The following is a 27,045-nucleotide window of genomic DNA, read 5'->3' on the forward strand; positions in this document are numbered from 1 at the left end:
TAGCCATTATTTTACTTTGGAAAATAATCTATTTCGATTGAAAAACGATTTTTTCAGCTCACTAGCTCGAAAAGGTTTTCCTTCTCATTAGAAATCTTCGGGCAAAAGAGATTTCGCACGCTAGCGTGGAAAAACTTTTTGAAATTCGAACTTGATGATTGACTGTGGTGCACGCAACTTTTTCTTTCAATGAAAAAAAAAGATAATGACACGTTCAAATACGCGATTTATTGTGCATTACTTATTTATGTAATATAATTCCGTTGTATACTGGTATATATTATTCTTCTTATTGTTGACATTAATTGACAATGATAATTAATTATTCATTATTATAATTAATCTGTGTGATTAAATGTACAATGAAGAATAAAAATTTATGAGGGGTAAATTCAGAACGCACCTGAAGATAAACTTATTCTTTTAATTAAAAAAAAACTGTTGTATTATAGCAACTGTTTTTCATTCAACTACCATTTTCCTCGCTATAATCAGGTGAAATGTTGAGTGTTTTGCTCGGCAGCAAAGTTGTTCTGCGTCTCGTACCTTGAAACCCTCGCTACGCGCAGGAATCTAAGCTTTCTTCGCTTGCTCTAGTTTCAATACAAGCACTCGTGTTGAACAATAACTTTGTAACCTTGCATAACAAATAACTATTCCCTCGATAGTAACCGAAACATTCTTAATGTTATGAAATTACAAAACACGGTATTGATCCTTGAAGTGTTTTGGTTTGACATGACAGTAATGTATCGAACTCTATGTGACCATGGGACTTGTACAGATTCCTAAACGTGGGCTTGTGTTAAGAAAGAAAAATTCATCTACAATGTGAAGCAATGGCAATAACGTAACTACTTCACAAAAGTACACGAAGTGATAATTTGAAACAAACATAGGTACGGAACCACACACATATATCGAGATAGACGCCGCAAGTGTACGTATTTCGCGTGTAAAGAGAAATACACTTCAGAACGCGCTCGACCATTATTGTAGATAAACATCAGTCGAAAACGCGAAAAATGCATAATTGTGCCGTTATAAACTGCAAATGCACCGTAACTGTGGGTAAACGGGTAAACAGAGACGTTTCCTTCCACGGGCAATTATTTTGTAATCAGAAGATGCATGAGTAATTTTAATAATAATTATTTTAGTTTTACATGAATTTCGAGAAAACAAATATGCAACAGAGTGTATGCCTCATGATTTGTATGACATTGCGGTTTTTACTTAGGGCAAAATTTAACATTTTGTGATGTATACGTTAGGCAACACTGTTTTCGATTCTGATCGATTTTGAAAACAAAGGGACGTAAATTATTATGACCCATTGAGTATATAACCAGAAATAGAGACGAAATGTCCTTTAATTTGTTTGAAAACTATTCTGCCATATCATTATTGTGACAACTGCCCTCCGATTGGCTAGCCCGAGTTCGAAACAATTGACGGGTGTCGTCAATGGGTGTCGTCAACTGTTTCACTTCAAAACGACCAGTTAACTTGAGCTTTGCTATAATGGACGAAAACTGCAAAATTACATATTTAATATTTAATTACCGATGAAATGTGACTCCGTTTATTTTGTAATTAGATGTTCGGTTTTTTTCCCACACCACCGAATAGAACAGCATGGCATTGTTAGAGATATTATCTTTATTACAATAAATACAGAATATTTTTTTGGAATATACGGAGACGTACACACAGGTCAGTAGTTGGCCTGTCTATATTTCAGTGCAAACGAGAGTTGATATTTATATGAGCTGTATCGCTAATGTGTTACCAGGAATATATGGCCCTTATTTCGTCTCTATTTCTAGTTATATACTCGATGGGTCATGTTATGACCTTAGCAATATTATAAAAATATTCTATAACTCTTTTGTTATAACGTTTAGTAATGTTTCGGTTTTTTTTTAGTTATGTAGTATCTATTATCGTAGTATCTGTAATTTCGATAATTTTTGCAGCACGTTGCCTCGAATGTCCGAATATAGTGAGCAAATAATCACATACATCAGTGGATATGTAGTACAGGGTCAAGAGTACGTCAAGTTTGACACTTAAGACTTAAATTCAAGTCTATGTCGCTTACGACAAGAACGGTCCAAAGTACAAAGTGTCAAGATTGACGTACTCTTGACTGTACGAGTAATACTAAATAATGTATACAATGCAAAGAATTTCCAGTGCGCCGTCTTTACAAAAACCTGGAGTTCGTCATACGTATGAGTTCGTTGCTTTCGAGGACGAAGGTGGTCTAGTTTATTCCTCCTAAGATGCTATCTCAATATGCAGAGTAGCAGAGTTCGAAATCCGAGAAATAATAAACAAATCCCAAAAATTTCACACGAGGCCGTCGTTAAGTAAACCTCTTCTGATTAATAAGATTTTACCATATTTTGTCAGCAGTAACATTTTCATTTGGCTTGCCATTCATCAATTTGATCAATTACCAACATAAAACCATCTAGTAAAATTAATTAAGGCAGTCACAATTTCATATATTGACGTGCGTTTTCATTATTTATGTTAATCGATAATATCTTCTATTACAAAAAGATGTTACCTATAAAACATGCTCATTTTATTGGAAGAACAATAATTTTAATATTTGAAGTCGATTAAAAATTAAAGTCTTATTTTTTTTAAGTAATCAACGTTTTTAAATACAAGTAAAATAAAGGACTTAACTGTCTTATTCTAGTATTTTTCTACTATATTAATATTACGACTACTTGTAATCAACAAATACTTGAACAAAAATTATTCTATTTAGAATACCGTTCCATTCAATTATTCGATTCTAAGTAATGTATTGGTATTGGTATTCCGTTCAATCAATTGATTTAGAGCGAGCGGAAGGAGATTTCCATCACTAAATAGTTCTTGTGACGTCATATTGAGTACAAAAAATTTGGCGCGCTTGGTTTTCTTGCAAATTGCTGTACTTGCGGCGTCTATCTAGATTAATCTGTGTACGGAACATATTAATATTCCGGCAGCGATTTATCTACCTTACGCCTATTATAGTTCGTCCCTTGTCACCATAGTACATTATTGCAGACGGAAAGTGAAGTTAGGCTATCCCTGTTAATGTATAGTGTAATAGTTAAGAGTGGCCAGGTAACTATTCAGTAAATATAAGAGACATCGAGTATATAACCAAAAATAGAGACGAAATGTCATTTATGATTATGACATTGTTTGAAAACTATTCTGCCATAACTTTACTGTGACAACTGCTCTCCGACTGGCCAGCCCGAATTCGAAACAATTGACGGGTGTCGTCAATGGGTCAATTGTTTGACTTCAAATCGGCCAATTAACTTGAGCTTTACTATAATGGACGAAAATTGCAAAATTACATATTAAATATTTGATTACCGATGAAATTTCATTCCGTTTGTTTTTTAATTAGATGTTTTGTTGTTTTTCCCCACACCACCAAATGGAACAGCCCCATTGTTAGACATGTTATCTTTATTACATTAAATACATAATATTTTTGGAATATACGGAGCCGTACACACAGGTCAGTTGCTGGCGTTGTACTATTTCAGCTTTCTAATTTGTAATTTCAGTGCCAACGAGAGTTGATATTTATAAGTGATGTATCACCGATGAGTTACCAGGATGTATGACCCTTATTTCGTCTCTATTTCTGGTTATATACTGGATGATAAGAGATAACAAAAATCTTTAAACAGATATCGAAAATACGTTACCTAATGAGTAAAACGACGTTAATACCACTTTAAAATAAAACTAGAAATATTCAAAATTTTAACATTGAACACTTCCGTGCGTTTAATATGACATTCGTAGAGAGGTTTTAGTTTCGAACAAACTGCTTTAATTACAAAATTTACTTATGAAAATTGTCTTTAGTGAAGCCGGAGCAAAACACACCTAACTTAAGAAAAAACGGCGCCTTGACCATACTTAACACAACTTATTAACACACAAGGTACTAGTATACTTCATTTTGCTTAACTTATTCTACACTTAAAATTTAGCTCAAAATGTAGTATTAATAATAGGTGGAAAATTTTAGGAAGCCGTTGGAAATTGAGTTTTACGGACGCTTCGCCACTGGTACTTACTTAAAAATAAACATCATCGTTTTTATTGAATTAAAACATACTTTAATTACTATATTTATAGCAATTTCGTTACCAGTAAACTTATTGTTTCCTCTTAAAGTAGGTCAAGTGAAGCGTCTTTACCAATGTCGTATGAAATGTATAGGATCGTTCAACGTAAAAATTTTTGGATACTTCTAGTTTTATTTTTAAACTTGGAAAACGTGTGAAATCCCCAGCCCGTGACGTACTATGGCCTAAACTTAGAAGAGACATATGTTCAGTAGTGAGATATATAGTATTAGTGCTAGTCCAATGGTAGATCTGTTACTTCTCAGCTACAATGGGCCGAAAATATGACTTTAGACCACATCACATACATTCCTTTGATCCTTAAGAAAGAAGCTACAGCACTTGTCATGGAAAATCGGAATCAACGGCGGTACACAAAGACCCAGACCCGAGACAATATAGTTAGTGTTTCTACACTAACCTTATTAAAAAACAATGTCAAGTATGAAGCTTCATTCGCTTCATGCGTCTTTGAAACACGCATGTTACGTATAGTAATAATATAAAAATAGTAATTGTATCGGATCTCGACAGAGAACGAGAATACAGGGCCTGACCTGCCCGGTGATCGAAGAACCTCACGAGATGGTGACGCCATGAAAACCAAGGTGTGCAAGCCACTCGACCACAAACGTCGTCATTTTAATTAACCGACTACAAAAAAATGAGGAGGTCCTCAATTCGACTGTATGTTCTTTTTTTTGTATGTATGTTACGCGATAACTCCGGTATTTGTGAACCGATTTTCATGATTCTTTTGTTATTGGAAAGAGGGTACCTTCATAGTAGTCTCATTTCATTTTAAAGAAAATCATCCACCTCTAAGGGTGGCTGATCATGCATGAACATTCATTTTTATAAATAGCGCCTAAATTTTACTTAAGGAGCAATTACTTTAATGGTTGGTTTTGCTATTCTCCAATTCAAGGCGTTTTTCTCTCTCAATATGCTTTGAGTAGTGAGAACTAATTTTTATTATCTCCTGTGTCAAGTCCTGTATAGTGGCGAACTAGGGGATATTTCAATAAAACTTGGCAAATAGATATAATTCCACGTACTTTTGAGGTCGGTTTTCTTAGTACTCCGAACTGAGAATATTTCTAAGTTACGTACAGACAGCAGCATCAAGCCACTCATTAATGGATCTTGTTCCGTTGCACTGGAGGCAATATTCTAACAAAACTGTATAGCTTGGTATGATGTTGACTGTACATTTGTGAATGTTTAATAGCTACATTTATCGTCTACGGAGAAAGTAATGAGACCATACCAAAAACAAGGTACATGAAAAAAAATGGAATAAACATTTCGAAATCAGGATGCATTACAATTTTCAATAATAGTACATGCAGTATTTCAAAGCGTAATGGCCAGTAACTGCACTAATGTTGCAACAACACGCATTGCGGTTGATTGACAGCCATAACACTGCATCGGCGCTTATAGAGTTGAGACCGCTTCATTGAATATCGATATTTCATATTTATATTTGTTTTTTTCACATGGATGCTACATAAATACTACGAATTACAGAAAAGGTACAATAAAAGCTTATTAATGATGACTGCCTCCGTGGCCGAACGGTTACCATGTCGGACTGCCACGCAGAGGTCCCAGGTTCGATTCCCGGGCCGGGAGAAATATTTATATGGCCTACATTTATTTCTCTCGTGAATTTGGGTGTAATTTGTGGTTGTCTATGTGTGTGTCCATAGCACCCGCGACACAGGGTTTCCCTAGTGCGGGGCTATACTGAGTGTGTGCATTATTATTATTATTATTTAAAAAAAATTAATAGAAAGTAAAACTAGCATTAAAATATATGAATAAAACTGGGTACCCGCGGCAACGTCCCCAAAATGCTGGCAGCGTACCTCCTTTGTAAGGCTACGATAATGTGTTGGGCAAGGTAGCTCCCGGTCCTTGGGTTTGCCAGAGAGTCTATTAATTTTTGGATAAAATTTTGTACAGATGAAGGGTACCGGGACACCACGGGCTAAGGGTTTCGACTCCAAAGGCTGTAAATAGGTAGTCGAAGCCGAGGTCCTGGTTCTTATTACTTTTTAGTCTTTCCACCAGCTCAGCTGCTGATCCAGCCCAAGGTACATAACAAAATTAGGACCCTATGTTTAAAAACTACATTAAAAATATTTTGATCGAAAAATCATATTACAAAATTGAAGACTACGTGTTAGATAAAGATGTATGGAAAGACGACACGGCTCCAGAATCCACACAAATTTGATTCAAAGTGTATTCCATAGCATTTAAGTTTATTTGAAAAGAGCAATCCCTAGAGTTTCTTGCTCGTTCTTCTCAGGGAGGTCAGCGTAGTGAACGAGCAGTAGCTTAAATGTGACGTTTTCAAGTGTATATTTATTTTACCTATGGAATAAATAATCTTTGACTTTGACTTTGACGACCAATTTTATTTAATATTACTTGACTAGAGCAGTATAATATTAGTAATTAAAGTCTCTCTTACTCGCTCTATCTTTCTTTCTGCTTGGATTACGGGTTAGCTCCATAAACTAGCGCTTTATATATTGTAGATAAGATATTTTGCTTCAAAGACACATTATTTTATTTCTGAAACTAAGTAAATACTTACTGCTATTTTGTTATAATATCAATATCACACATACCATCTGCAGTGCCACTCAGAGCTTTAAATCGCATGGACGAACTCTTTCACAAGGAGCTCTACTAAATTAAAAATATTATGTTACTTGTAAGGAATTAATCTTTTAAATTGTCCTTTCGGACCAGTATCATAAAAATATAGAATGTTTTTTCACATTTGGTCTTATCGATTCTTAGATGAGATAAGCAACGTTTTAAAATTCCTTAAGTACAGTATTACTTACTTAAAATAAAATAAGGCCGCCAAGAAGCAAATTACCCTATCGACATATACAGGGTTATTTTTAAAATTCTAACAACCTCGCAGCGCTATGTTACTCACATCATAAACAACTTGAGTTCCATGATTTTTAATAATTCATTACATTTTACTTTCATACAAAAATAAATAGATTTAAATAGATCGCTCTGAATGGTAATAACTCTGTGCAGGACGGGGGTTGGAGTCGTCGCAGAGGACGCTTGCATGTCGACGCTTTGCAAATACAAATCTAAAAACTGTCAGATAGTAGTAATTTATTAAGTTTTGTAACAAGTCGTGGAACAAAAGTTGTTGTTTATAATCTTAGTAATATAGTTCTGCGAGGTTAATAACAAACAAGGACTTTCTCTCCGTGTCGCATAGCCGTAGGATGCATGTTTAACAATATTTGTGTGTGTGAAGTTTTTTAATTCGATTTATTATAATAACAATTGATACAGATTTTAAACTTTTAAAACTTACGAGGAATTCCCTAGTTTCGGGTTATTTTATCGATATTTAAGTGTTCCAACTCCAGCTCGTATTTCACAGTGGCGAAATATTTCCAAAATCATGCAACCATTTTACGGCCATCGTAAACCGTGGGTACGTAGCAACGATAGCCTCGATTTAGTTTTTAGGGGATTTGAGACAAACAATTTTTGTTAGAAATCCTAGAATTTTACGAGGATAATTCAAGGATACCAGGTGTATTACTCTATTTTATGAAACCATAAATTTATCCATTTTTTTTATTGTCGTATCATCCCGAGATTGCGTGAAACAGACTGCTATCTAGCAGTATGATAATCTACTATAACGGTACGACAAAAAAAAAACAAAATGGTGTCGGGACGGACAAGTCGTGCCCCTGGTGGTAAGCGACACGCCTATCCATAACAGTTGCAGTGCCACTCAGAGCTTTAAATCACCAAGATCTTAGAGGCGCTGCCAATGCGCCCGTCAGCCTGAGACATGACAAATCCCATGTGCCTATAATTTCACCGGCACCCCTTACCCTTCCAAACCGAAACGCAGTGGCAGTGCTTCCCACGTATTCTTTTACAAGGAGTTACTAAACATAGCTCAAAAGAGTACCATCTTCCTTTGTCCCGATTTCTGAGAGTCTTCCTCTCGAACGCTAATTGCCACATGGCCGATTTTTTTGTATCAATGGAGCAAGCTCCTTGTGAAAGAGTGTGTCCAGGGAAGTACTGCCACCTTACCTATATCTGCCGCCAAGCAGTAATGTTAACATTACTGCGTTCCGGTTTCGAAGGGCGAGGGTGCAGTTCAAATTACAGGGATTGAGATTTGTCGACTTATGTTTCAGATTGTCGGGCCCAGTGGCAGTGCCCTTCAGACCTTTGGTATATTAGACAATATCACATACGTTGCTCTGATCCCATAATAAGTATCTAAAACACTTGTGTTGTGGAAATCGGAAACAACGACGGCACCACAAACACCCAGACTCGAGACAAGATAGAAAAGTTAGTTTCTACTATGACCCGGTCGTGAATGGAACCCGGAACCTCAGAGATGACGACACTATGAAAACCGGTGTGCAAGCCACTCGGCCACGGAGGCCGAGATTTAAAGCTCTGATTGGCACTGCAACTGTTAGGTACAGGCGTGTCGCTTACCATCAGGCGCACCACTTGTTCGTCCCATCACTTAGTGTTATCAAAAAATTAAAAAATCTGGAAACTTCAAATAGGTTTCGGACTCAATTTATCCGCTCACGCTATGCGCTCCTCTTACCGCAAAATGGCGGCTATTTTGTTTCGCAAATTAGAAAAGCATTCAGTTTAAATACAAGTTTTTATAAATAAAAATTATTATTCTGCATTGCTAAATAAATACCCTCCGTACTACCAACAAAAACATCTCAAATAAAATGCAGTAATACATCGCAAATCCTGCACTTAAGAAGCACTAATGAAATTTTTGGTGTACTTGGATAAATATGATAATATTCCGTTTGAGTGGTTCTAACGTTTACCATGAAATTACTTCTTAAAGTATAGTTTATAAACATTTATATTCAGGGTAAACTTAAAAAACGCTACTTACGGTATGTTTTCATTAAATAAACACCGAAATCACCAGCCCAAACAATAACAACCACGAATGTCGTGACGTATTTTTGAAGTTGTTTATTTTTTTTAAATGACAGACCCAGGCATTAAAAACTTTGTGGTTTGCTAGAGTAGTTACCGAAATAGCAATTAATATTAGTTCTTTTACCTGTTATAACTTCGATATCCGATAAATTGGTATAAAATCATCACCGGCACCTTTAGGTGTGGTATGCGTCTACGGCTGTATGTATTGCGTGAGCGGATAAAGACAATTTGTTCACCTGGATTGTTTGTGCACTGCGAATCAAACGATAGCCCATCTCATATGGTGCACTGCATACTTGAGTACTGACTACTAGTGACGCAGTCGGCGTGACTGAGTTCTACAGGGCTGGCACAACAAGGCGCAACTTGCGCGAGAGCGACATAAAAAGCGACATACTGCTATTATCGCATACAGATTCTGCGCTTTATGTCGCTCTCGCGCATTTCGCGGCTGGCGTGCCAACCCTACTGGGTTACAATAGTATATAGTGTATGCCATCGATTCAGAAAAAAGAACAAAAAATATATTACAATTTGTAATAAATTACTCTAGGTAGAATTCGTTATCCAATAATAAAAGATTCAGTCGTGTATAAAATATTTCGCTTTTTTTTCAGATTTGTTTGTATTTCTATATTATTATTGCGGAATCGGCTCCGCGGAACCGTTCAAAAAAATTTGTTTATTAGATTAGCCAACAGAAATGCACTATAGGACATAACAGAACACTGCAGAATTTACTCCAGTATGAACCCTATAATAGGCAAAATACAGTTTGCACACATAGAATCATATCAGAAGCGACTACCATGTATTAGGTATATTAAAGACAAAAAAAAAAAGACTGTAAACAATTATGTAAAAGTTTGTTTGTGTGAACCTTTGTTTATATGCATTATAGAGATTTTTTGTGAAACAACTCCACTGGTTTTTATTATAATTATTAATATAAAGATCAAACACATAACATTTTTTCAAACCTAAGGGACTTGAACGTACGACCATACTGCACTGTAGTACTGCTCTTACTAACTGAGCTACGGGTCAAGTTATTGAGTTGTCGATATCGCCTATATAAATCGTCCACACCACGCTCCAATTAGTTACATTATTTAATAATAATAATAACGCACACACTCAACATAGCCCCGCACTAGGGAAACCCTGTGTCGCGGGTGCCATGGACACATACATAGACAAACACAAATTACACCCAAACTCACGAGAGAAATAAATGTAGGCCATACAAATATTTCTCCCGGCCCGGGAATCGAACCTAGGACCTCTGCGTGGCAGTCCGGCATGGTAACCGTTCGGCCACGGAGGCAGTTATTATAACACCTTATTTGACTCCATGTGCAGACGGTCATTTTTTCAGTATCTGCATGTTTGTCTGTTTGTCAAATGTTTTTCCAAGTGCAACAAATACCCAATAACCAATACAAGTAGCCCACCATGACGCCTTATGCGACATTAGGGCTCGTGCAGCGTGTCGGCGATTTTTAGCGACTGCGGTCGCACCGACTCGCTGCGCCTTATTTTAACATGTAGAACTAAATGGCTAAGGATCGTATACCAGAACTGTACTCAATTTCTGTACTCGATTTCAAGCACTGGAAATATGACCCTAATGGCAAGGACTCGAGTATGATTTCTAGTGCTTTGAATCATACTCAAGTCCTGACTTGAGCATTGAGTAGAGTTCTAGAATACGATCCTTAGTGCAGCGTGCCCACGACCGGCGACCATTGGTCGTGAGACTTGCAGCGATCAGTCGTCAAGCCGCTTGCAACTACTATTAAATGATCAATTAATGTTTCTATTATTATTACATTATTATATAAGTAATTAAAATTATAATGCTGGAGCCAGATAGATTAATTGATGCAGTTCGTAATCGCCGCAGAATATTAATTGGATGAATAATCTCCTTCATATGAAACGGAATTTTCCAATAAAAAAAGTTCTGATACTATATCCACTTTAAGTGCGACAATTATTCGAAAATTCACTAAGCTATCGGTCGGTCGCCGGTAGTGTTACGTCACTAGTCGCCCGCATGCTGCAGTATATTTAGTCGTTAGCAGTCGTTGCGATAGCGAGTCGATACGGCCGCAGTCGCGACTTATCCCCGGCACTCTGCACGATCCCTTACGTGTTAATAAGGTGTGGTGAATGCCAATTATCTTCATAGTTTCTGGGACCGATACTCGCAAATTTCCGGGAATTTGATTCCTATGTCATACTCTGCAAAGGTCTACTTGAACGACCAATTAGGACGAACAATTTGCCAATTTGAACAACCAATTATCGGCATAGTTTTAGGACTTTAACAAGCTTGGACCCGACGACAGTTAATTATATTCAGTTGCAACACTCATCTACGCATTAATTCCAAGTAAAACTACATTTCATTACAAAAATATGTTTTTAAGGAATCGGGAAAACGTGAAAAGGTTTAAAAATACGTGACAATTTTACATGTCGTTGTCGCGCAAGTCGTGGCCTTTTGTGCTAGCCCTATAGATGCAAATGTTTAAAAATAAATATTCATATTAATAATGCGCCAGATAATCACCCCAATCACCTGATTTCAAACTGGAGAATTCCCTTTACTATGAGTACGAGAATTCTCTCCGAAGCAGAACTCCCAAATCCGAACTAATTTAGAAAGGTTAATTTTCCAAATAGGTCCTATCGCGAATCGAACCCGGAATATATTCGTCCTACGGCCACAGTGCAAACCGTTGGACCACCAAGGCCGTTAATAAAAAATAACTACGACTAATAAATTAGTAAAATCCGATTAATGAACACAAACCCAAAGAAATGTTTATGATCTATGATATCGCACTGCTGTTACAATCGTTAGAACATTGTAAAAAGCAACTAGAATACATCTACTTAACTACTTAACTCAAAATGAGACACGCTTTATATAAGCTAGTTCTGGCCAAAATATTCCTTATTCAAAAACATGAAATTATGATATAGGAAATGAAACTATTTTTCCGGATTTAAATCGCGTATATTTGTTTTTTCAAACATACCGACGTTTCGGGCCCTTTACAGGTCCCTTGGTCACGGTTGACTGAGGTGGTACAGTCTTCAACCAGTCTAATATTGATGCAAACCACCCTATTTTTTCACTATAGTTACAACAGTTATGAAATAAATACCTTATTTTTAATTTTACAAAGAAAACATTCTAATTTACGCTACATTCAGTTTTACAAATTATTTTATTGAATGAATTTTTATTAAGTTCAATTTATTATTAATTATTAATAGAAATTAGAATAAACTAAAACATATTAATTAGTACTGCAGTCTTATATCTGTTTGGGATTTTTCATTAGAGGAAATACTGGATCCCAAACTGGTGGTACGGAGAAACCATCTTCCCTGTTGAAATTAGGATGTTTTTTAATTTCAATGGCCTCTCGCAGCATCCTGGGCAGATAACGGACTTCTTTTGCAAGGTCCTGGGGTTTGTCAAACTTCATTGAATGTGTAGGTTTATCCATGACATGCTCGCAGACTGCAGACTTATTTGCGCGACGGTGTTTGACATCAGCTATATGTTCTTTGACGCGGGTACAAATACTTCGCGGAAAAATAGTTTCATTTCCTATGTGTAACAATCGCGAAAACCTAAGAACTCGATATGAAATTATGATTTTTCTTTTATTTTTAAATATGTATATTTGGCAAGTAGGAAATAAACTATACATAAATTTACACAGATCTGTCATGGGAAGCGAGTAATTCGTTTTTTGTCGATTCTGAGGAAATACACTTTTTGAGTTAATACACTATTGTATTAACAGCGCGATATGTCACTTTGACAATAACAGTTGTTTGTTTACATTTTTTATATCGAATTCTGCTCGAAAGCTCGAAAGCGTGTCCGATCGTCACTTTTTTAATTTTTTACGGTTCCGTATTTCAAAGGAAGTACCTCAAAGGAAGAAAACGGAAATTTCATAAAATCACTGTCCGGGTGTCATTCTGTCACAACCTTCTTTATATTGTGTTTGTCAGGTACAATGTGAAATTCTTTTTGTACATTTCGGCTCTAAAAGTGAAAGTCGTATATGTTAACAGTTTTATTTATTGCTTACCCGTCGTTGGCCACTGAAAGTAAAAATCTATTTGTCATTTAGCTCTGCAAAAGAAAGCCCTCTATTTAAAGGAAAATCTAGAAAGTTTTATAGCAACTGGATGAACAATAATGAGACGCAACAAAACATGCTATTATAATATTTATGTTCATATACATAGATTCCATTTAGTTGAATCAGATTGAGATGAAATGAAAATAGTTTATTTGCAATCAAACACGGTATTGGTGATGGTAAAAGTGCATAATACTTGGTCTCACTTGATCGGTGGTACAAGATTTATCATAGATGTCATCATAACCGCTCACGCGATACATGCAGCCGTAGACGCATACCACGCCTAGAGGTGCCGGTGATGATTTTATACCGATTTATCGGATATCGAAGTTATAATAGGTAAAATAACTAATATTAATTGCTATTTCGGTAACTACTCTAGCAAACCATAAAGTTTTTAATGCCTGGGTCTGTCATTTAAAAAAAAATAAACATCTTCAAAAATACGTCACGACAATCGTGTGTTTTATTGTTTGGGCTGGTGATTTCGGTGTTTACTTATTGAAAACATACCGTAAGTAGCGTTTTTTAAGTTTACCCTGAATGTAAATGTTTATAAACTATACTTTAAGGAGTAATTTCATGGTAAACGTTAGAACCACTCAAACGGAGTGTTATCATAAATATGATAACATATCTAAGATAAGATATCCAAGTACACCAAAAATTTAATTAGTGCTTTTTAAGTGCAGGATTTGCGGTGTATTACTGCATTTTGTTTGAGATGTTTGTGTTGGTAGTACGGAGGGTATTTATTTAGCAATGCAGAATAATAATTTTTATTTATAAAAACTTGTATTTAAACTGAATGCTTTTCTAATTTGCGAAACCAAATAGCCGCCATTTCGCGGTAGGAGGAGCGCATCGCGTGAGCGGATAATAAACACTTACAATATTATTATTATTATTTCAATATTTAGTGTACTCTGATCATAATAATTAATGTTTTAATTTATTCCAATTTCTATTAATAATAAACAATAAATTGAACTTAATAAAAATTCATTCAATAAAATAATTTGTAAAACGTAATGTAGCGTAAATTGGAATGTATTGTTTGTAAAATTAAAAATAAGGTATTTAATTAAAAACATAACTTTTGTAACTATAGTGAAAAATATACCAGTAAAGCGCCCGAAACGTCGGTTTGTTTGAAAAAACAAATATACGCGATTTAAATCCGGGAAAATAGTTTCATTTCCTATGTGTAACAATCGCGAAAACCTAAGAAATCTAAATAATAATCGACGCTGCTTGAAGGTTAAAATGATTGATACATAATTATTTTACGATACCTAATGACGAGACGTATAAATCGGCGCCTGGTGGTAAGCGACACACCTGTCCATAACAGTTACAGTACCGCTCAGAGCTTTAAATCGCAAAGATCTAAAAGGGACATAAGTTGACATGTCTCAAGTAATTTCACCAGCCCAGTTACACGACGCGAAAGCTTACACGCCATTAATGGCGGATCTGAATTCTATTTACTAGGCAACAATATTTAAATCCCTCTGAATAATACAACCGAGCGGTAGCCGCGTGCCCGCCTAGACTAGAGCGTATTTTGCCACGACCGTTAGGTGCACGCGATCTCTGCGCGGCGGCCGCAAGTCGGCCCCACGGCCCCTTCAAAACTGGCAGGCAGCAATACTCACATCACTGCTTGGCGACAGAAATAGGTAAGGTAGGCAGTGTTTCCCGGGACTCTTTCGCAAGAAGCTCTACTTCTACTATATAGGTCGACGATGTAGCATGCACACCTAAATAATAGGAATGAGTAGGCATTGACTCTCATCTTGAAAAGGTCCAAATAGTGTTATATTACTTAAGTCCAATTTACCTGTAATTTCACCAGCTCCCTTAGCATTTTAAATCTAACGCAGAAATGGGTAAGTAAGGTGGCAATACTTCCCTGGACGAACTCTTTCATAAGGAGCTCTGTTGCTCCTACTAGATGGCGCTAATCCTAAACAAAATAAAAGAATAGTCGGCAGTATCGATAAAATCTATACAGTAAGCGCCATCTAGTTGTTTTGCTGGTTATCACTAGAAATTAAGAGTTAGTAGTTAGTATTCGATACTATCTCAGGTGGAATTCAAATTTTTCCCGTACTAATACGGTTCACTTTGCTCGAGTCGAGCGGCAGGGACACGGTTTTTATTTCAGAGTTTATTTTTTTACAAACGTTCAAATCAAATCAAATCAAATCATTTTATTCGTCATCATGGGTACAATAAAGATGATAACATTTATTTTATGGTCGCCATGACGTACCTTCAAGGCATACGAATTATACTATTATTATTAATTATACTTGTCCAATACTTCCAAATAATAATAATAATAATAATAAAATAACACTAATAATTATCATTAAATACTCATAAACCACTGATTATAAGCTTCCACTTTCACAGGACCAAGTCTTAAAATCTACAACAGTTAGGACATCAAAACAAAAGTAATTTAATTAAGATAATAATCAATGTAAATAAATCAATGTCATACAGTCACGTTCGTCTCAATAATAAATAATAAATTAATTAATGTGAAATTAGTTAGCAAAATTCCTTTAATATATAAAATGATTTTTCAATTAAATACTCAAATAATGTGCAAAACGTTAAGCCAAGCCATTTGAAAAATGTATATCGTATACTATACGAGTTCTATTTACTTCAATTGATATTTAAAAAATCATTAGTATATGTAACGTACCTATTGAATACAGCGGTTTTCTTGTAAATTTCGAGGTAAGTTTGTGTGTTTTTTTAGGAATTGTGTTTTCTCAACGTATATATCAGTGTTTCCAGTCACCAATTTTACTGCATATGTTTTCCAAATTGATTGATTCAACACTTCAGTATTATTCAGTATCAACCAAAGCCATTTGAGATTGTATAGACTCTTAATTATTAGATCTTAATATCGGGAAGATCTATATAAAACTAGAATATATAAGAACTATATGGCTAGCGAGAGTCCGGGGCCGCAAAATCATACACGTATTCATACTGAAAATCTCCAATTAAATTCTAATTATATCTTGTGCAATATAATTTAGCATTCTAAGAGCTGTAACACACGTGCGAGTTTAAGCAGCGATGCAAACGCGCGACTGCATCGTTCCACTTGTGATTTATAAGCGATTGCATCAATGCAATCGCGCGTTTGCAATTTTTTTTAAACATATAATAGACACACCTGATGTTAAGCGACGATGGGACGCATTTGCCTAAAAAATACCTATTCACTCTAGCCTTGAATAGCCCCAATTTGTACTTTTCGGGAAACACAGATACCGGTAGAGTATTCCATTCCTGTGCCTAAGGATGGATTGTGCCGGAGTTTCTGGTCGACCGAAGGAGGAACTGTGAGGGTGGAACTAAATTGAAAAGTTGCCAGAAAAGCATCCGATAGAAAATCAAAATACGTTTACATCGCTTTTAAAAATCACCGTGTGTAATCACTCTTAGGGGATGGATTTAATTTATTTAACACAATCCAACTTTTTTTACCACCTAGATATATCTAATTTTGAGCCTAAGTTTCGCCTAGTCCCTTTTACCTTTTAACCGCAGATATCGTTGGGCACGTTCAGAATTAATGTTTAATTACCAACGTATCTGTGTAATAACGATGTCTCTAGCGTTGAATATGTGAACCCTGAAAACCTGCAAACTGACTATCTTTTACCTTTTAGTTAGTACAGTTTATTATCGCGTTTAATCGCAAAGAATAACGGATGACTTTGCGAAATTTTTTAAAGAAGTTTACTTACCCACAACTCCCAATTTGTGCCCCGATTTCTGCCCCAATTATGCCCTTTTGGCTTCACAACTGTCCCCTCTTTCACAAACCCACCTGCAAATCATCCGACATAAGTAGAGTTATGAAAAAACTTAAACCTAAGTATACTCCGGGTCCAGACGGCATTCCCCAAATAACAGTGAAAGACTGTAGATGTACTGTGCAATGTGACCGTGTATGTAGATGCGTATTCGTTGAGCGACTACATCACATAATCAACTTGTCTCTACAACACAAAAAATACTGCGTTTGGAAGAAATCGAAGGTTGTACCAATCCATAAATCTAGCCCAAAGACAGATATAAAGAATTATCGAGCAGTCGCGGTTATCTCTGTCTTTGCTAAGATCATGGAAACTGTACTATATCATTTAATTTATGAGCAACTTAAGGGCTGGTTCTGTGATCAACAGTACGGCTTTCTGCCAGGTCGTTCTACGGTTACTAATCTAATTAATGTAACATCTATAATTAATGACATCTATAATGGATTCTAAAAAACAGGTAGACGTGGCATATTTCGATTTTCAGAAACCCTTCGACCGAATCGACGTGACGTTCTCTTAGAAAAACTGGCCATCGCAGGTTTCTCTGAAAATCTGGTCACTTTCTTTGCAGATTACCTCGAAAATCGTGAACAAAGTCAAAGTCAAAGTCAAAGATTATTTATTCCATAGGTAAAATAAATTTACACTTGAAAACGTCACATTTAAGCTACTGCTCGTTCACTACGCTGAACTCCCTGAGAAGAACGAGCAAGAAACTCTAGGGATTGCTCTTTTCAAATAAACTTAAATGCTATGGAATACACTTTGAATCAAATTTGTGTGGATTCTGGAGCCATGTCGTCTTTCCCTACGTCTTTATCTAACACGTAGTCTTCAATTTTGTAATATGATTTTTCGACCAAAATATTTTTAATGTAGTTTTTAAACTTAGGAAATGATAAACTTAATATATGCTTCGGAATCTTATTGTAAAAACGTATACAGTTCCCCATAAAAGAGTTGTTTACCTTTAAACGAAATCGTGGTACCATGAGTTTGGATTTAACTCTAAGGTTAATATTATGGATATCTTCTTTCTTATTGAAATTATGTATATTTTTACGGGCATATAAAATATTTGAGTAAATGTACTGTGATGCCACAGCCATGATACCAGTCTCCTTAAACTTTTCTCTGAGAGAAACCCGAGAGCCTAGACGGTACACAGAACGAATCGCTCGTTTTTGCAATACAAATATGGTTTGAATATCTGCCGCTTTACCCCACATGTGAATCCCGTAGGAACAATATGTGCAATACGAATACTGTCAAACTGATGCATACATAATCAATTCAGGCGTAGGGCAAGATAAGTAGCTTGGGGCTATTGATGTTCCTAATAATTATTAACGACTTACCCGCATGTATCAATCACAGCACATGCCTCATTTTTACAGACGATGGTAAACTGGCTAGGGTCATTGTGCTGCTCCAAGAGGACATTAACAATGTACATAGGTGGGGAAGTACAAATAGTCTACATTTAAACATTAGTAAGTGTGCTATAATGACCTTCACTCGCACCCATAAATGTATAACTAATAATTACTTAATCGGAAGCACCAACATAATAAGAGCAAGTTCTATCAAGGACCTGGGCACTTGGTACGTCTGAGCTTCCAGAAACATGTTTCCAAAATTAGTAAAATCTCACGAAAGTCTTTTGGCTTTGTCTTGCGGCAGGGGATACAATATAATATACAACATACACTTCCTGTATGTTCTTCAATTCCTTTGTTAAAAGCAAGTTAAAATGTAACTCAATAATTTGGAACCCTATACATGGCAATCATATAAGAACCATAGAAAAAATCAAAAACCATTTGTGCGTTTTTACAGCAAAATCTATGGTTCTTACCCATTTTTGTACCGCACTACTTTTATTTTGGGTATCATTGAATACCGCACCCTGGAAGTGAGACGAAACCTATCTCTCATTACCCATATATTCCGTTTAGTACGCGGAGCCCCTTATAATCCTATTTTATTGGCAATGATAGGTTCCTATGTTCCGCGGTCATGCGCGGTCCGACTATTTAGACAACGGTTGTTTGCCCTGCCTATTACTCGGTGTAAGTCCAGTAAGTCAGATCCTTTCTTTGCCTCGAGCGCTTAAGCTAATTAATCAGCTGCTTATCTCCGACGCCTCCACAAACCCATTCAATTGTTCAGAGTCTAAATTTATATTATTATATTGAAGTTCAACTTGACTATAATCTTTTTTAATCTGACATTTTATTAATTTTACTTCATGACATTTGACTTTATTAATTTATAATAATAATAATAATAATAACGCACACACTCAACATAGCCCCGCACTAGGGAAACCCTGTGTCGCGGGTGCCATGGACACACATATAGACAACCACAAATTACACCCAAACTCACGAGAGAAATAAATGTAGGCCATACAAATATTTCTCCCGGCCCGGGAATCGAACCTGGGACCTCTGCGTGGCAGTCCGGCATGGTAACCGTTCGGCCACGGAGGCAGTTAAAAATTACCTTCACTTGAATTTGTTTACTATTAACGGATAATGTGTTATTGCTTGTACCTACTATAACGTTACCGTATTTTAATTTATATGTATTCTGACTTCAGCAACTATTGCATCTAGATATATTCTGTTAGCAATATGTTTGTACAATAATGAAATAAATGAATCATTAATAAGAAAGTGTGTTCAATTATACATATAGTAATTCCTCTAATGAAAAATCCCAAACAGACATAAGACTGCAGTACTAATTAACATGTTTTAGTTTATTCTAATTTCTATTAATAATAAATTGAACTTAATAAAAATTCATTCAATAAAATAATTTGTAAAACTTAATATAGCGTAATTTGGAATGTTTTCTTTGTAAAATTAAAAATAAGGTATTTAATTAATAACTATTGTAACTATAGTGAAAAAATAGGGTGGTTTGCATCAATATTAGACATAACTGGTTGAAGACTATACCACCTCAGTCAACCGTGACCATGGGACCTGTAAAGGGCCCGAAACGTCGGTTTGTTTGAAAAAACAAATATACGCGATTTAAAGCCGGAAAAATAGTTTTATTTCCTATGTGTAACAATCGCGAAAACCTAAGAACTCTATATATACATATAGTAATTAAGTGTTTTATTGAATGTCAGGATGTTTCATAGTGAAATGATATTCAATTATTTTTTGTGAAATTACTCGATCGAAGGATTTTTTTCTAACTGTTCGACCTTTGTATTAATAATTATAACAAACTAGTGGAGTAATTGCACAAAAAATAATTGAATACCATGGCTGTGAAACATCCTGACATTCAATAAAACTATGTAATGTAACTGGGTGACGAAATACTTTCATAGATTTCTCAAAGATGGCGCTATGGCTAAAAAGCCGTTAAAATAACCATATACGCATATAGAAAAATTCATGAGGTCCGTTAGTTCTTTCCATGGCTTAGTTGGCATAAAGTCTGACAGTAACTTAAAAAATATAAATACAGTACATAAATTAATGACGACCTTCGGTAGTGGCATGCTCATCGGTTTTCTTGGTGTCGCTGTCTCTGAGGTTCCAGGTTCGATTCCCGGTCAAGTCAATGAAGAAAACTAACTTTTCCACTTACCAAACACGGCTGGACATACTTCTTAGGGGAGTACGGAATTCTAGAAGTGGAAACAAAAAATCTTTAGGCCCTGAACAAATTCATGTACCTTTAGAGTTTCAAATATATTTATTTTATTTTAATTCTAAATTTTAATTTTAATTCGAAGGAGATTTTTTTTCAATTATAAATATTTTGATTTTATGATCTCCTAGTTTAATTTATTACCCTCTTAGGTAGGTTAGGAAGTAGGGGATATGAACCCGGTATACCGTTGATTTTTATGATACAATTACGCGGAAGCTGTATAATAATAATAGTCTTGGGTAGCTTTAGTTTCACGAAAGTTTTTAACCGACTTCAAAAAAGGAGGAGGTTCTCAATTCGACTGTATGTTTTTTTTTTGTATGTATGTTACGCGATAACTCCGGTATTTGTGAACCGATTTTCATGATTCTTTTTTTGTTGGAAAGGGGGTACTTCCATAGTGGTCCCATTTCATTTTGAAGGAAATCATCCACCTCGAAGGGTGGTTGTTCACGCATGAAGATTTATTTTTATAAATAGCGCCTAAATTTCCTTAAGGAGCAATTATTTTAATGGTTGATTTTGCTATTTCTCCAATTCAAGGCGTTTTTCTCACAATATTCTTTGAGTAGTGAGAACCGATTTTTATTATCTCCGGTGTCAAGTCCTGTATAGTGGCGAATTTAAGGATATTTCAATAAAACATAGCAAATAGACGTAATTCAGTAAAATTCGGTTTTTTTAGTACTCTGTACTGAGATTATAAACGTCGTAAATGTCAAATCTAAAATTTCAACAGGAATATTATTATACTAGAAGCGATTACATTACCACTTAAATGAATTTGCGACTTTATGAAGACGACCGTTTTAAGATAGGGAACGATACGAATTCAGAATCTAGAATTTAGAATCGATCTTTTGGATTGTAATGAAACATTGTGCCTCTGAATCGATCCACTGATCAGATCGTCACAGTCAAAGTCAGATAACCTTTATTACATAGTTAAGCAGCTCTACTGGTCATTCGTAGGATAGATGTCGCTATTCACTGTATTTTAAATTTTTATTGAATTGACATTCAATTGTTTTTTGTGAAATTATTCCACTAGTTTGTTATAATTATTAATACAAAGATCGAACACTCTCGTTCCGTGGCTTAGCGTCTGGCACGCTAAGCTAGAAAACGTCGGTTCGAATCCGGCCGGATCGAAGGAATTTTTTCTGAGTGTTCAATCTTTGTATTAATAATTATAACAAACAAATGGAATAATTTCACAAAACTTAATTAATCAATCAATATAAATTTTAAATACATATTTAATATTCATTTACCGATGAAATGTGATTCAGTTTGTTTTGTAATTAGATGTTTTGCTGTTTTTCCCATGCACGCCATTGTTAGAGATATTATCTTTATTACAATAAACACAGAATATTTTTGGAATATAGGGAGACGTACACACAGGTCAGTTATTGGCGCTGTACTATTTCAGCTTTCTAATCTGTGATTTCAGTGCAAACGGGAGTTGATATTTAAAAGTGATGCAAGACCCATTCGCCTGATGAGTTACCAGGAATGGGTGACCCGTATTTCATCTCTACTTCTAACCAGAATATATCTATATACTCGATGAGTTTTTGAATATTTAGCGTTTAAGTGTTGCAAGCAGCAACGCAACTAAAAGCTTTTGTTATTATCGCAGTGTTGCTGACAATTATATCAACATATCTACCGTACTTTTTTTTGAAAATGTAGGTCACAATATTTTCTATTATTATTCTGCTAAGCTCTTTATTTCAAGCTTATATCTAGTAAAAAAAGTTGAGGTTGGTTAAATTTTTCTGGGAATTAATTATCAAGCTCCATACTGATTGGGTATAAGTTTTTTTGTACGCAATAGAGAGTGTTTGTATGGTACTCTGGAAAGCCTTTCAAACTCTCAAACAATCGTAATCCACACTCAAAGAACTGCACGTAGGTACGTGTGTGTACAAATAAATGTACGCATAAAACGCAGTTAGCAACAACTAGAGCTGCCAAAAACGCCGAGGTCAATACTCGCCAAATATCACAATTGTATTTACATTGTGCGTGTAGTTAAACCCCTTACTAACATTGTATAGAGCTATTGCCAACGATTCTTTTCTACAGAAATAATATGTTCCTTTTTTAAATTGAAAACAGGATTTCGTTCACAATTTATAATTTTTAAAATTTATAAATTAAAATAGCTACGTTACGATAACACTCGTTCGCTTTGAAGTTATTAGTTCTGAGATCGCACGCGAAACGGCCTCACACGGCTGACGAACACCGACAGCCACACATAAGCCCTTTTCATGTTAATAACTAACAAAATACAGAATGACAACCCATCGCCACGCATCAGCGCTTGTTATTTTATGATAATAGCTCCTTGTGAAAGAGTTCGTCCAGGAAGTACTGCTTTACCTAATTTTGCCGCCAACCAGTAATGTGAGCATTAGGTTTGAGGAGTAAGGGAGCTGGTGAAATTACAGGCACATGGGACTTGTCAACTTATGTCTCAGGGCGACGGGCGGAGTGGCAGTGTCCCTCACATCTTTGCGATTTAAAGCTCTGGGTGGCACTGCAACTGTTATGGACAAGCGTCTAGCTTACCATCAGGTGCACGACTTGTTCGTCCCGTGACTTGATATTACAAAAAAAAGTATAGGTCTGCACGATTTTTTTATTTGAATCGATTTTTTGGATCGTAATGGATGATATGCCTCTGAGTCGATCCACAGATCGGATCGTATGTTCTTGAATCGATCTCATAAAAATCGTTTCGTAATTTCGATTAAAAAAGAATAATTTTGTCAGCCTTTTTGGGTTCAGTCGGTTACGACTTTCATTTAGTTCAGATGGCAAGAAGAAACAACAATCGCCAAACATTGATTTATTGTACTTAGATGTTGTTAAACTGCTTTTCTTGCAGCCATTGGCCTGCAAAAATAGGGGTTCAGAAAGAGATTGTTTTGTTTAAATTACGAATACGATCTAGACGATTCGATCCAATTACTAATGTTGAATCGATTTACTTAAAAATCGCATAGAAATAAATCGGTAGAAAAATACTTCAACTTGCTTATTCTACCAGCTATATCGACAACCTTGGTTATCTCTGTCGGTAATAATTTCTAAATCACAGCCAATATGGTGAACTTAATGGCTTTAAGCACACCTACAGAAAATATTCGAGTCCTATATTCGACCAAATACATGGGTTAACCAGTAAAATAACATTTTTTCCTGTAATTATCAGTAAACTCACTTCATTGCCAAACTAAATTTAAAAAGTTTTGCATAAATTTGTTACCAACTTCGGGATATTGAATTCGGACATTCTGTTTCCGAACTCATTAAAAATTTCATGCACTCTAAAGCCATTTCGCATGGAATTTCTCGTTTATAACGTATTTTTGTTAGTTTGAAAACCCTTTGTAAATTTTGCAGTTTCACTAGCAAAGCAGAAAACCTGAAATCAGTTACTAATTACAGTGAAAAGAAATGTACGAAAATGATAATAATGTAATTAATATATGGATATTTGTTTTTTCAAATAAACGTTAACGCAACAATAAAAATACATACATCAAAAGTGTCTAGATCCCTAGAGACCCAAGATCGTTTTATCACAATTATAATATTGTTAATTTTTTTTAACCTCAATGTAATTTTTTCGTCAGTTTCATAACTTGAATTTTGAAATGATAAAATAGTTTAGATATACTGCTGAACCTATATCCTTTAAATAAAAATCATATTTTTTAGTTTGGGAGCCAAGGTATCGCTTTATTGTTTCGAAAAACTGCACCTACCTCTGTGTATCCACTGAATGTTATTTTTTTTAATAAACATTATTATTACAAAAAAGTTTTTGATATTATTGTTTGGATAGCGTCGAATAAGGCGGTAAGTGTAATGCGTCTTGGTGGCCTCAGTGACCCAATGGTTCGATTCCCGGCACAACTAATTTAGAAACTTTTCTAAATTGGCCCTAGTTTGGGTGTTCTGGTTAGTACCTTGAAGTATAAAAAATTAAAATACATCGAATAGCGACATCTCTCGCCGGGATTGGTAGCTGTAAAGGTATTAACTGGGTGATAAATCTTTCATAGATTTCTCATAGATGGCGCTAGGACAAAAAAGTCGTTGAAAAACCAAATACAAAAACACGACCCAAGCACATAGAAAAATTCATGAGGTCCGTTGGTTCGTTCCGTGGCTTAGTTGGTATAGCTTCTGGCACGGTAAGCTAGAAGACGTCGGTTGGAATCCGGCCGGATCGAAGGAATTTTTCTGAGTGTTCGATCTTTGTATTAATAATTATAACAAACTAGTGGAGTAATTTCATAAAAAATAAATGAATATCAATTCAATAAAAATTAAAAATTCAATAAAAATATTTTGATTGAAAAGTCATATTACAAAATTGAAGACTACGTGTTAGATAAAGATATATGGAAAGACAGACAGATTCCACACAAATTTGATCCAAAGTGTATTCCATAACATTTAAGTTTATTTGAAAAGAGCAATCCCTAGAGTTTCTTGCTCGTTCTTCCGAGGGAGGTCAGCGTAGTGAACGAGCGGTAGCTTAAATGTGGCGTTTTCAAGTGTAAATTTATTTTACCTATGGAATAAATGATTCTTTGCCTTTAACTTTGTCATTTCTCAAATGCTTCTTTCTTCAATGTTCACATTACTCATTGGCGACAGAAATAGACGATCTTTTTCACAAGGACCTCTACTTCTGCTCTGTCTATAAATCCATATTTTTGTTTAAGACTATTTGATTGTACCATTTAGATAACCGACTGGAGGTTGGGACACACTACATGTAATTGAATTCACAGGAAATTCAATAACTAACCCTTAGGAATACAAAAGAATAAATCGTATTATTCCATTATATTCTTTTTCATATCCTCTTAGGTTCTTGTACAATATTTGTTCAACAAAAGACGTGTTTTACGTATTTTGTGAGTTAACTCACCAGAAATGTCTCTCGCCCTGAGACCGTAAAAGCCGCAAAATAAATACAATAAACTAACTATAAGGAAAGCACTTAATACCTGAGTAACAGAGTACTTAATTGGACGCCGTTAGAATAGTAGAAACTCTTTTAGAAACGTTTTAGTTAGTCTTTAAAGTAGACAGACGGTCTTTCATAGGAGAAACACCATAATTATCAGCATCAGCCCATTTGTACGTCCACTATTGGGCACAGATCGTCTCTCAGGCGAAGGTTTTAGGATATGGACATTTTCACACGTTTTCCGTCTATTGTAAACATTCTTCGACGTGCAGATTTCGTTACGATGTTTTCCTTCGACTGAAGGGACCGGAGGATGTCTAACTCATCCTCTACTAGCTCTCCGGGCTAGTGCCGGAGTAGCAGTGTCCTGCGGTAACCTCCGGACATAGCTAACGACTTAAAGGCGTCTGGTCTCCCGCGCGTCTCTTCAGGCCCTAAATTAGACCGCTACTACGACCTCATGTAACCAGACGCCTATGTTGTGGATATTCCAAAGATATGAAGCGTTTTGCTTCCACATTTATATGGCGAACGGTAAAGGACCACTCCTTTTCCCTTTTTTTCCCTGCCTGCAGACTTATTCCGTGTACGTTATAACTTAGGCACAATGCGGGAGTGAACAGGCAATATTTAAGTGTACTTGCTACATAGTCGACCTCATCGTCGCTTTCCATTAGGTCAGATGGAGGTCAAATGCGCACTTCTTTAGTAGCTTTACCATGGCGCAGGTGAAAGGTGTTGGTGGTCACCACTTCGCCATAGTATTTTAGTGGAGAATGATAGACGAGTAGTGGGTTGGTAAAAGACTGTGTTATATTTTGTTTGTGCTAATTACTTATACTAATTTGGTACGTGTGTCTTATGCTTATTCACAAGGCATGGTTGTTACTTTTGCTTGCATTAAGACATGCCTGAATGTCGGAAGAAAGAGAACTAAATGAGTTCTTCCAGGAAAGTACTGCCACCTTACCTATTTCTGTCGCCAAACAGGTACGTGGCCATTACTGCGTTCCGGTTTTGAAGGGCAAGGGTGCTGCTGAAATGACAAGCACACGTGTCTTGTCAACTTGTGTCTCAGGGTGACTGGCGCAGTTGCAGTATCACTCTGATTTTTGCGATTTAAAGCTCTGAGTGGC

This window comes from Hyposmocoma kahamanoa, unplaced genomic scaffold (assembly GCF_003589595.1).
Source record: "Hyposmocoma kahamanoa isolate Upper Pololo Valley unplaced genomic scaffold, ASM358959v1 215, whole genome shotgun sequence".
Taxonomy (NCBI): Eukaryota; Metazoa; Arthropoda; class Insecta; order Lepidoptera; family Cosmopterigidae; genus Hyposmocoma; species Hyposmocoma kahamanoa.